Source organism: Dermacentor andersoni, chromosome 1, assembly GCF_023375885.2.
Source record: "Dermacentor andersoni chromosome 1, qqDerAnde1_hic_scaffold, whole genome shotgun sequence".
NCBI lineage: Eukaryota > Metazoa > Arthropoda > Arachnida > Ixodida > Ixodidae > Dermacentor > Dermacentor andersoni.
The window spans coordinates 396932196-396944095 of NC_092814.1; positions in this window are offsets into that span (position 1 = coordinate 396932196).

Below are 11900 nucleotides of genomic sequence, written 5' to 3' on the forward strand. Positions count from 1 at the left end.
CTTTTGTGCTTCGTGCCGCTGTGTTTTTTGTGGTGTTTTCTCCTGATCTCCCACGTTCACGAGGGCGTCTTCCATTAGAAAAAAGGAAGGCTTTCCCCCAAGGCTACCTGAAGTCGGCCATCCACCACCTACATCGCTCCAGATGGAAGACATCAACAAGGCAAGCGTGGGGCCCCCGAGTCTACGGATGGCTCCACAGAAGAGGCGATGAAAACCGTCGTTCAGGGGCCGTCGCTTGAAAAACAAACTACGCCGAACAGCACCACGGTTTGAGTTGACGACGAATAAGGGCGCCCAGTCCTTACAGTAGGGTACCTGGCTACATCAACAAGTGACAACCTGAACATCCTCATAGATAATTCTTAACAGAGTTCGTCGACCGCATAGTACTAGGACAGCTAAATGAAGTTCGCATGAACGCCAACAAGAACGTATTTACGGTTGGTGCAACAAATGCAACCATACTAGAGAATTCGAAGGGAGTTCACATACTTGGCAGCATTCCGGTGCGTCTTCTCAAACTGTATGGAAAATATACCTCATTTCGCCTGATCTCGGACTCTCAAATCACGGATGAGAATCTCACCAAACTTGTGACATCAACCGTTCCGGTATTGAATGTTCATCGCTTCAGACAGTCAAGCTAGATTAAGATAGCCTTTGGCTCAGCTTCTTCACCGGCATTTCTAAAATTGGGTTATGTGAGGCATCCTGCGTGGCCATACGTGCCAAAGCCTCTACAGGGTCACAGATGCCAGCAGGTAGGTCACGTAAGTGTACTCTGCAAGAAAATCATTACATGCTAACGATGTGGCGAGATTCACCAAATGAGACTGTCAAGTGGGTGCACCAAAGTGTCCCAACTGTGCTGGATCACATGGCCCAACCTCGAAGTTATATACAAAAATCATAAATCAAACACGGATACTCAGGAAGATGGCGAGAGATAATTCTTCCCGCAAAGAGGCAGCTGCATTAGTGCGCCGACGGCGACGCGGCTCACGGCAAGACACAAGCGCGTCAGCAGTACAACGAGACCACTTCAACTGCAGCCTCAACAAGCGCCCCGCATCTTGTCCGCACAACCGTTAACAGAATCGCGAATCGTATGACAAGACCGAGCGATTTCTGCCGGTATATTGAGGCCTGCCAGAACGCCCGCAGTGACTGGCCTCGCGGTAGATGCCGCTGAGGTCACCTTGCCTTTCCTGCCATCGATAGGTTGTCACAAAGATCACGCGGATGAACGCTCTACGATGTGTGCTGCTGTCAAGCTTGATGGAGCCAAGGTCCAGAGCATGCTTCGACAACTGATGAATACTATGCGTTATGTGCTTTCTAGTCTACGCCCGCCATCAGCGTTGGCTGTGCAACAAATTATGGATACACTAGAGCCGCTTCTCACAGTTCTACGTTAGTATCTCAACATGGCGCTATCAGCAAGAACTGGTTCTTTTGTAGAGTGCACGCTTCCATCTGTCGAAATGGAGTGGAACGCGTTTTGTCTGCGTGGACACCTTTTAGACTTTCGACAACGCATATTCAAGTATCAGTTCCCTTTTGTGGTTGTCTGCGAGCCCAAATTCCATCTCCCTTCTGACTATCAGGATGTTTACAATATTGCTCACGGAAAGACATTCGCAGAAGCAAGCTTCTGTATCGCATACGTCGTGACATGGCGTACGCCGAACGTATCGTAGCGGAACGTGCTTCTAATGAATACGTGTGTGACGGTACGGCATAAGCGGCAGGTGTTTCCATCATTGGAGACTACAGACCACCAAGGGAGATTTCATCGCCTACACCTGAGTTCTGTCATCCTTGTGTGCCCTGGACGACATATAACACTCGAGAACTTTAACGCCCATCACTCATCATGGACAATGTTATGATGAATAGATGAAGTGAGGAATTCGCAAACTTCATGTATAACGAAGGTTTGGCGATCATTAATGACGGCTCCCCGACATTTCTCTGAGGCACGACATATAGCAACTCCTTAGACCTTGCATTCGGGTCCAGAAGCATTCTGCCCTGAACAACCTGGTACATATTTCTGAATACGCATGGTAGCGACCACATGCCTACATATGTACAACTGCAATGGTTCCTTCACTTAGGCTCCTTCAGGAAGATCGTCCATTGACAGCCTGATTGACTTGGTGTAGACCGTCGAACAGGATAAGAAGCGTCGACCTCGTCAGAAGCACTATTTTTAGACGTCAAAGGTGCATATGACAATGTGCTGCATGACGCCATTCTAGACGAACTTGAGGATTTATGACGACGACAGATCGGGAGACCTGATGCCATCGAATCAGCCGTGGCATTCCTCAAGGAGGCGTACTCAGCCCTACGCTGTTCAATATCACCCTTGTTGGACTCGCGGATATAGTGCCAGCGACTATAGCCAAGAACCTATACGCTGATGATATCTGCATTTGGGCTTCTGGTGTTTCACGGCCACAACTTCGTGCAAGACTACAACGTGCAGTGTCAGTCACCTCAAAGTATTTGCAGCTGTGAGGTCTACAACTGGTACCTGCGAAGTGTGCCGCCCATCTACTCGCGGTGCATCGCAAGGCAATGCACCGGTGCCAGATTACGATTAATGACGCAGACGTACCGTGCGTAACACACCACAGATTTCTAGGAGTGATGATTGACAGAATCTGGTTCTGGTCCAAGCAAGTGTCGATGCTTAAGTCCAAATTAAGCAGTTTCATACACGCTTACATATATAGCAGGCGTGAAGTGGGGCCCGTCAGAGAGATCATTGCTCCAGCTAAACGAATAACTTTTCGTAGGCTACCTCCGATAAAGTTTACCGGTTATTACAAATATTCGCGTCCCCCCTGCCTACGTAAACTGGAGAGCTTACAAGCTCTGGCACTGAAAACGTGTCATGGTCTGCCACGCTGCACTTCGTCAAAAGACGCTATTGGGGAAGCACGTGTGCCTCTTAGAGACGTTTATCTCTCATGCGAACCTTTAGGGTATATCTTCGAATATTGAGCTGCCATGAACGTCACCCTCTATCGGCCATTCGCATTCTACGTCCAGACAGCACTTTCTCGGAATCTCTTTCGCGTCATGAGTGCGTCCTTCACGCAGGCTTTACTATGGCAAAAGCAGCGGCCGTACCAGCGTGGCCTTTGTCAAGACCTGTGGTGAATCTATCCATTCCCGGAGACAGGAAGAAATCACGTATATATTCATGTCGGCTTAAAAAACTTTATTTAACTTAAGCATATGCCACTTCAATACATATATTTACTGACGAGTCGGTGTCAACAGCCACTTCAACCGCGGCATTCGTAATACCGAATAGGAAGGTCAGAAAGCGCTTCCATCTCGACCACCAAACTACCTCAACGGCCGCAGAGATTGTTGCCATTCGGGAGGCAATTCGTTATACATTGGTGGTGCCGCACCAGGCTTCGACAATATTTTTCGATTCTAAGCCGGCACTTAAGATGATTGATTCTTCGCTTAGACAAGGACCTTACCATGTCCTTGCTCAAGAGGTGATCCAATCACACGATGTCACTCTAAGAACTGGCCATTGCGTAAGGTTTCAGTGGATTCCGGGAGACTGTGGCTTACATGGAAATGAGTTCGCCGACGCGGAGGTAAAATGGCCCATATTAACGTTACGGCAGTGTCAATCCCATTAGTGTCTCTAGGACACTAATGTCCTAACCTACATATTTCTGCGCGATAATACCGTAGTATATTGGGCCTCGCGAGGTCATCGTCATCATTGTCTTCACGATCTCGACCCAGAGGTGAAAATACGGATAACACCGAACATGAAAATATGCAATTCAAGCGTGCTCTAAATATTACAGTTAGGTGTAGCCTTCACCCGACGCTATCTACATCTTATCGGCAGGGCGGACAGTCTGAATTGTGAGTAGCACGGTATTCCTGAGATGACAAAATACCTCTTGTGCATCTACACGCGATTTGAGGTACAGAGAAAATCGCTGACCGAGATCTTGTCAAAATTTTTCGTTGAACCATAAACTGAAAACCTTCTATTGGGACCTTCGCCTGATTATCGTCATCAGTCCTCATAGTCTGAAGGCTCTCAACAAACTTTTGTGTGAGAGGGGACTGGACGAGAGACTTTGAAGAGTCTTGGAGCGTGCTAGATTTTCACCATCATCTTCATCGTCATAATCAACGTCTTTTCTATTCTTTCTTTCTACACTCTTTCTCCTTCCCCCAACGCCGAGTAGCAGGTCAGAACATTGATTCAGGCCGACTTCTCAGCTTCTCTATCATAGTTATACCTCTCTCCCTCTCTCTCTCATGCAATCTGCCGGAACTGATAGTCCTGTCGTCATCAAGAAAGCATCCACTATATGATGTGAGATAATGCACATCGTGGATCGGAAATCTCTCTGTAAAAATACGCTTCCACACTTATCTACTTAGATGAAGGCAGTGGTGGTCAAACCTCCTTAAGATAGTGCAGAAGTTCTTTTAGTTGGACAGCTGGCACAATGTGCCAGCTGTCTAACAACTTCAGGAGGTAAGTGGGCTCTGAAACGGTCTTGGCTTTGCCACTGCTCGAAATATTGCCGTGGTGAGAGGGATAAATATCAGATTTCCAATTATTTCGATAACTGGCCAAGTGTGCGATGAACTTCTGTACTCATTATGTGACTCTCCCGAGCAGTTTATTTCTTCCACAACAGCAATATGCCGCATTACGTTGTTTCTAGCTTCAATGCTTGAAACGCTCGCTTTTGAGAATGGATAACATGCAGCAACAGGCGTCAAATTTATGAACTTTTGATGTTCATAAAAACAACAGCAATCTACTCCCTGTTCAAGAAATGCATCTATGAATGATTAGATGATGAAGCAATATTCAGCATCCACTATCGGCGTCCGGATTGTTTGTTTGTTTGTTTGTTTGTTTATTGGTTTCTTTCCAATACAAGGAAAAAGCGAAGGGAGAGCTAAAGGCTACTAGCCTGACGAGGCCCTCCCTCCGCATACAGTTTCGACAATATTACAAAAGAGATTTGAGAAAAACAGCACACACATTTGTAGTTACACTCTACACAGTTCTATGTCATAGAGGATCTAGTTCATATCACTGCACACAAATATATAAAACAGATTTCTTGTCATAGATGTGACAGAACGGGAAAAAAAAAAAAAAAAAACATATGAACGCAAATGCAAAATGTCAATCATCGTAGCGAACATATGAAAAAAGAGAAAAAAGGCGACATCCAACACACAGTAAAAGAGCACTGTTTTACAGACAAACGCTACATATGGTTTTAAATGAGATGTCACTGGTAGCGAATTTCTTTCTCGATAACCATTGTTTTGAATGTTTTTTTCTTAATCGATTTGTTGAGGTCGACATCATCTGGGAGTTTATTTAGAAGCACCGGAATTTGGTAATTTAAATGTTGTTTTCCATAATTCGTGCGTGTTCGAGGCTTTCTGCGCTCTTGCCTTCGAAGGGCGAGCGTGTGTGTTTCAGCGGGATTGCTAAATGCGTGTAGTTTATGTTTTTGTACATACTGCAATAACTTGAAGCAATAAATTTCATCAGCTCTTAGCAGAGAATACTTTACAAACAGTGGACCTGTTGGCAAGTCTTGTGGGTGTCCTGCATATCTTTCGAGTAGGCGAAGTACACGCTTCTGAAACTTTAGTATTCGGAGGTAGTTTCTACTAGAGGTTGTACCCCAAACCAAAATACAGTAGGAAAGTCTGGAATAAAAGAGAGTATAATAAAGAGAAACTTTAAGCCACAAAGGTATAAGTGAGCTTATTCTATACAAGCAGCCGAGCGATCTACTGAGCTCCAAAGCAAGATTATCAATGTGGGTGTTCCAAGACAAATTTTCTTGGAACCATACTCCCAGAAATTTTTGCTTCACCTCTTGTTTTAACGGAGTGCCCCGAAAGGTAATATGAATATCATTCTTCATTGGTTTGTTAATCGGAGCGAATATAATATATTTGGTTTTATTAGTATTCAACTGTAACCTGTTGGCATGTAACCAGTCAGAAAGTGACTCCATATACTTATTAACAATCTCCTGAAGCTCTGTAAGGGTACGTGCAGTGAAGAAAATATTCGTGTCATCTGCGTACATTATTAGTTTAGGGGAATTATAGATGCTACAGAGATCATTAATATAGACTAAGAATAATAGCGGTCCAAGAATAGAGCCTTGAGGAACACCTTGTTTAATTACTATTTTTGTAGTCGTTCCTTGGTGGACACTTACATATTGAAGCCTATTGCTTAAGTAACTCTCTATCAGTTTAAGGACGACGCCGCGAACACCGTATCTTTTTAGTTTAATTAATAGCACATCATGACACACTGAGTCAAAAGCTTTTCGTAGATCTACAAACAGTCCTAGCGTGTAAAGCCTGTGCTCAAAGTTATGTATAATATCATGCTTGATACTGAGAAGTGCGTCCTCGGTAGATTTTCCTTTTTGAAATCCGAACTGCATGTCACTTATTACCCCATATTTCGCAAAGAATTTTTCTAGTCTTATATTTATGGCCCCTTCAAATACTTTCGATAGAACAGGCAGGACCGAGATTGGCCTATAGTTGCTTATGTCTCCTTCAGCACCACCCTTGTGAATAGGACAGATGCGGGCTATCTTGAGCGAGTCAGGGAAGATTCCAGTCTCAAACATTTTATTTATTATGTCTGCTAGGATGGGGGATAGGATTTCAGACACATGTTTAATTGGCATTGCTTTAATTTCATCAGAACCAGAAGCAACATCATTTCTAATCCCATTGATAAGTTTGTTGATTTCGTGAGGAGTTACTGGTGCGAGAACCATAGAGTTCACTATCGTAACGCTGTTATCAACCAAGTTATGCTCTTCATCATTTTCCTGCTCGTACACTGCGCTCGTGGCAAAATAGGCGTTAAGGGCGGTAACCCACCTGTACGGTTTGTACAGGTGGGTTAACGAGTCACTCCGGCTCGAAGGGTGCACAGACTGATTTATAGAAGAAAGAAATTCACCGATGATTACAATACTCTCTAGTACAAAATTTGAATGTGCCTATATACGTGTTTTTGTTTCGGGATATACTGTGTGGCGCAGACAAACCGCCTCGTGCTACACGTTGCAAACGGACGGAAGTGTGGCGTGACTGGCACGCTAATCGGTAGATCGCGATAGGAAGCTCGTGGGTGACGCGTGGGCGGAAGTCGCAGCAGCTGCCGCAGGCAACCTAAGCTCACGCAGTGCTTTGTTTCCATATAGACAACGCGTGATACTCTGGCGCCATCTCGTAGCCATCGTCACCGCACAGCCCTTCGTGCACGGCACTAAGCTTTTCTCCTCACACTTTCGCCATACTTCATAACTCCGCTTTGCTCCTCGCGATCTCGTCGCTCTCGCTGCTTTTTCCATTCCCCGCTGAGCTCCGTGTTCGCTCTCATCTGTCGCTGGGCTCGTTCGCTTTGTTCAGGACGCCGAGGCCGACGCTCACCGCGGGAAGGGGCATCTAAAAGCTGCGCTCTGGAAAACTTGTCTATATAATGAATTCCAAAGCTTCATTAGAAGGTTGCATGTTTACGACGTTACAGGGGTTACAGTTACAATGCTGGTGTGCACAGCATATGCCAACCCTATCTCGGCAGAGCCAATGGTGCTTAGCACTTGAACTCAGGTCCACAACGACAGTGGGAACGCCGGTGCCGCATTTTCTAGACCCAACGCTCCTCCCTCACCTCCAAAATGTCTACTATCAAATCATTCTTAATTTCTTTTGTGACTAGAAAGACAGTTCACCAATTCTTAAGTTTGTTAGAACGTTCATGCATGGTTAGTCATGCATGGTCAGTCGACTAACTAAACGTGTAGGAACACTTTTTAGCGCAGAGCTGTAGAATTGTCATCCAGAAGACACAAGATACAACAGAAAATGGCAAAAGTAACGCTACCCATATTTGTCAGAGCCGTCCTTCTGACAATATGCAAATCGCGCACTTGCTGTAATGAAATGCTGACAGGGCAAATACATGCGTAGAACGTAAACACGCGAACCCGTCAAAATTATGGCGCCAGTCCTCGAACATGTACGTACGCGAGGCGACCGAATTCCCAGGAGCTGAAGGCTGTGCGGTGTCGTCAGCAAACACAGGTTTGCAATTCAACCTGTCAGAGAAGTGCATGAGATTGCTATTCCCTAGCTAAATGTCGACCCCATATCGGGAACGTACGACTAAGAAGTGATTCCCTCGGCGCCTCGGATCCGAGTCAAAACCGATCGTAATGGGGGAAGCGCATCCAGCCGGCATCGCGATATACAAATTGCCCATATCAAGACCACAACTAGGCACATTCCAATGCTTGACGCCAGAACGCCCGCATGGAAGCCGCACAAAGAATCGAGTCGTTCGTCACCCGTTAGGGGAGGCCACCCGTTTAACTAATTGGCGCAACTTCAACTTCTGAAGCTTTTCGCACCCGCCCGCGTCCCGCATGGGAGGAGGATGCCCGCGGCGGGACCAAGAAACAGGCCCCTCGCCACCGGCAAGTCCGATTGCTAATGTGGTACCGGTAGTTTCCTCCACTTCCCGAGCATTCCAGTATATTTAGGAGTGCCACTCTCGTGCTCATTTGGTCGCGCTCCCTTTGAGCCATCGACGACCAATTCTTAAGCGGCGTACATGTGCAACGCGTATGTCGCACCGAAACCCCTTGCCCAGAGGGCCCGTGCCACTCTTTTCCGTTTCTTTTCAAATTCAAATTCAAATTCTTTTATTTTTCCATGAAAATACAATAAAAGTGTGTCCAGTACTGTTTGGACCCGTAGCCGTAGGCTAGTTATGGGTCCAAGAAATGAAATTATATAATGCAGACACTTCGTCACATAAACAATAAAAACTTGGAAAAGTGGAGAGGGGAATATATACATAATACATATGACAAAAATAAAGCATAACAAGAAACAGTTCATTCAATTCAAGAACATCGTGCACGGTATATTATTATAATAAATGAAATGTAAACAGCAGATAGATGCCTTTTAACATGTTTAATGCATGTGTGAAAGAATTTTTTAGCTGTAAGTGCAAAATTTTGAGCGTATTTTATTTCTTGTGGAAGAGTGTTCCATATCTGAACACCAATAAATGAGAGCCGTCGTTCTCCATAAACGTTGTGCGTGGGAGGTAGGTTAAAGTTGCCTAATAATACATTTCTGGTAGTACGCGATGATGTATGAAAGAAGGACATATGGAAGGGGTGGTTGTTTCTTACGATACCGTTTACGACAGTTGCTGTTTTTAGGAGGCGTAGTGAATCGAAGGGTAATATCCGTAGATCGTGGAATAATGGGTTGCTGGGGTGATCCTGCTTAGATTGCGTTATGATTCGTAATGATCGTTTCTGCAATTTTCTGATTGGCTGGAGATAACTATTGTAGGTCCATCCCCATGATTCCAGACAGTATGATAAATGACTGTGGATAAAGGAGAAATATAAAATACGTAATGTGCTTGTGTCAAAAAAGTCACGTGCTTGAAGTAGTTTATAGCACCCCGATGCCACCTTCGCGCCAACTGCTAATAAATGGTCTTGCCAGTGCAGGTTTCTATCAAAGATTACGCCAAGATATTTAAAACACGGGGTATATTCCAGTAGAGAGTTGTCAATACTAATGTTTACAGAGTTGGTATCTACTTGTTTTCTGCGGGAGTGAAATATAGTATATTTTGTTTTCTTGACATTTACAGTAAGCGTGTTGGCTGTAAACCATTTAGAGACGTTTGCCAAATCTACGTTTGCTTTGGACTGTATTTCCTCGATGCTATTGCCTGTAAATATTATAGCAGTGTCGTCTGCATACATCAGCATTTCTCCGAATTTTAAGACACGTGGAAGGTCGGAAACGTATATAGAAAAAAGGATGGGTCCCAAAACAGACCCTTGGGGCACGCCTGCGTGAATACGTTGTGGTGACGATGAGAGATTATTTATGACAACTATCTGATGGCGTTCATTGAAGTAGCTAAAAAACAAATTGAAAATCCGTTCCCGAAAACCGTAGTGCTTTAGCTTGTACAAAAGGATGGTATGGTTGACCGTATCGAAAGCCTTCTTTAAATCTAGAAAGACTACAGCTACAAGTTTGTTGTCATTTAAAGCACTGTTTATAATGTGGGCTAAAGACTGCACCGCTGATGAGGTTGAATGGTTTGGCCGAAAACCATGTTGCTGTGGGCAAATTATGTTGTATTTATGTATAAACTATTGATTCGATTCGCAAGGATTTTCTCGAAAAGTACATTAATGGCGCTGAGCACGGATATTGGTCGGTAACTAGAAGGGCTTGAGCGATCTCCGTCCTTGTATATTGGGACAACTCGGGCTGTTTTTAGTGACGTTGGGTACGTTCGGGGCGGTGGGCTTACAGCAAGTCACAAGTGGCCTCCATTCATTGATCTCCGAAGGCGAAGCTTGCGACGTTTCATACTGTTCTCATTTCCTGAGAAGATAGAAGTTTCGAGTCTAGATTGTATTCGGTATAGTTTGCGAAGGAGGTGACATTCAAGGAATTTCACCATCAATGTTTTTGTCTGGATGTTTTTACTGCAACAGAAAAAAATGCAACACAGGGATGACTGTATGATGACTGCGTACACCCAGCGCCCAAAAAAGCTAAAGGATCGCTCCAAGAAAATAGCATTTTAAACAGGGTCAAAATAGCGCGGCATGTCGTTTCGCTTGTTGTACTTTAACTGGGAAAACACCATGAGCGAAAGCGAACAAGGACAGATGGAAAACGTAGACGACGAAATTCGTTAACTTCGACACATTTATTCCCAGCGTTAATCACCTTTATACACCATGCACAGTAGTGCCTGGTGTAATCAATGTGTTTAACTTAGCTTTGACCACTCCTGTTGATAGCGCATGTCTGAGCAATAGCAATGTGTCGGCTAATGTGTTGGCCAATATAAATTATAGTGTAGATAACTTATTTTGAGCGCTGTGTGAATTGAGACTTCACGCTATCGCAAACAGCGAGAGAACGGGAAAAAGAATAGGGGCCACACGACACGGTTGCTGTGTTTGTCTTTATCAGGCTGTTTTCAATAGTACGTTATCTCGTCAACAATCGCGGCTAAACACCGTTTTGAGGTGTTTAAGGAATGAATGACCCCTGGTGCAACAAGGTTAGACTAAAGAAAGCCAGCAAGCTAAGTAATATTGTCCATACTGAAATAAGGTAATTCGTGTAAGTTGGTCATCCATGGTTCATCAAATGGCTGCTCCTTTTGGTTAAAAGGAACACTTTATTACACATATCTGCATAAGTGCAAGACACTGGTATTTCCCTCTCAAAAATGTTTGAACAGTTCTTGGGATAGATTACTGAAGCTTTTTTTTTTCTTGCAGTCATGACACTATAAACGCGTTCATTTTAGTGAGCTTGAGCTGAGTCCTACCGACAAAATTGAGCGCATGCCATCAAAAAAGCCTCATATGGCATAAGCGGATTGTGTGATGCTTCCAATGCTGATTAAAGTCGAATTTCTTCAGCACATAATATTTAAGTGTCAGCGACTCATTTTCTGAAACAGGAAGGTAGACACCTGTGATACCTATTCTGCGCATTGGTTACATGGGCTGCAGTTTCTTTTTATGTGTTCTGAAAAATGACAGCCTTCCCATATTATGACATAAAATAACTCTGCTATGCCGTTGGTTGGCATACGACACTGGCACAAGGCTGATGTTCCAGCAATTTCAAAGGGTCTCTATGGACCAATACATGCTTAGTTACTTCTTAAGTTCCATTGCAGGAACTGCGCAAGTATAGGGCAATGAGTAGTGCCTCGTATTCCCGAGGTAATGGAAGAACATTCTTTA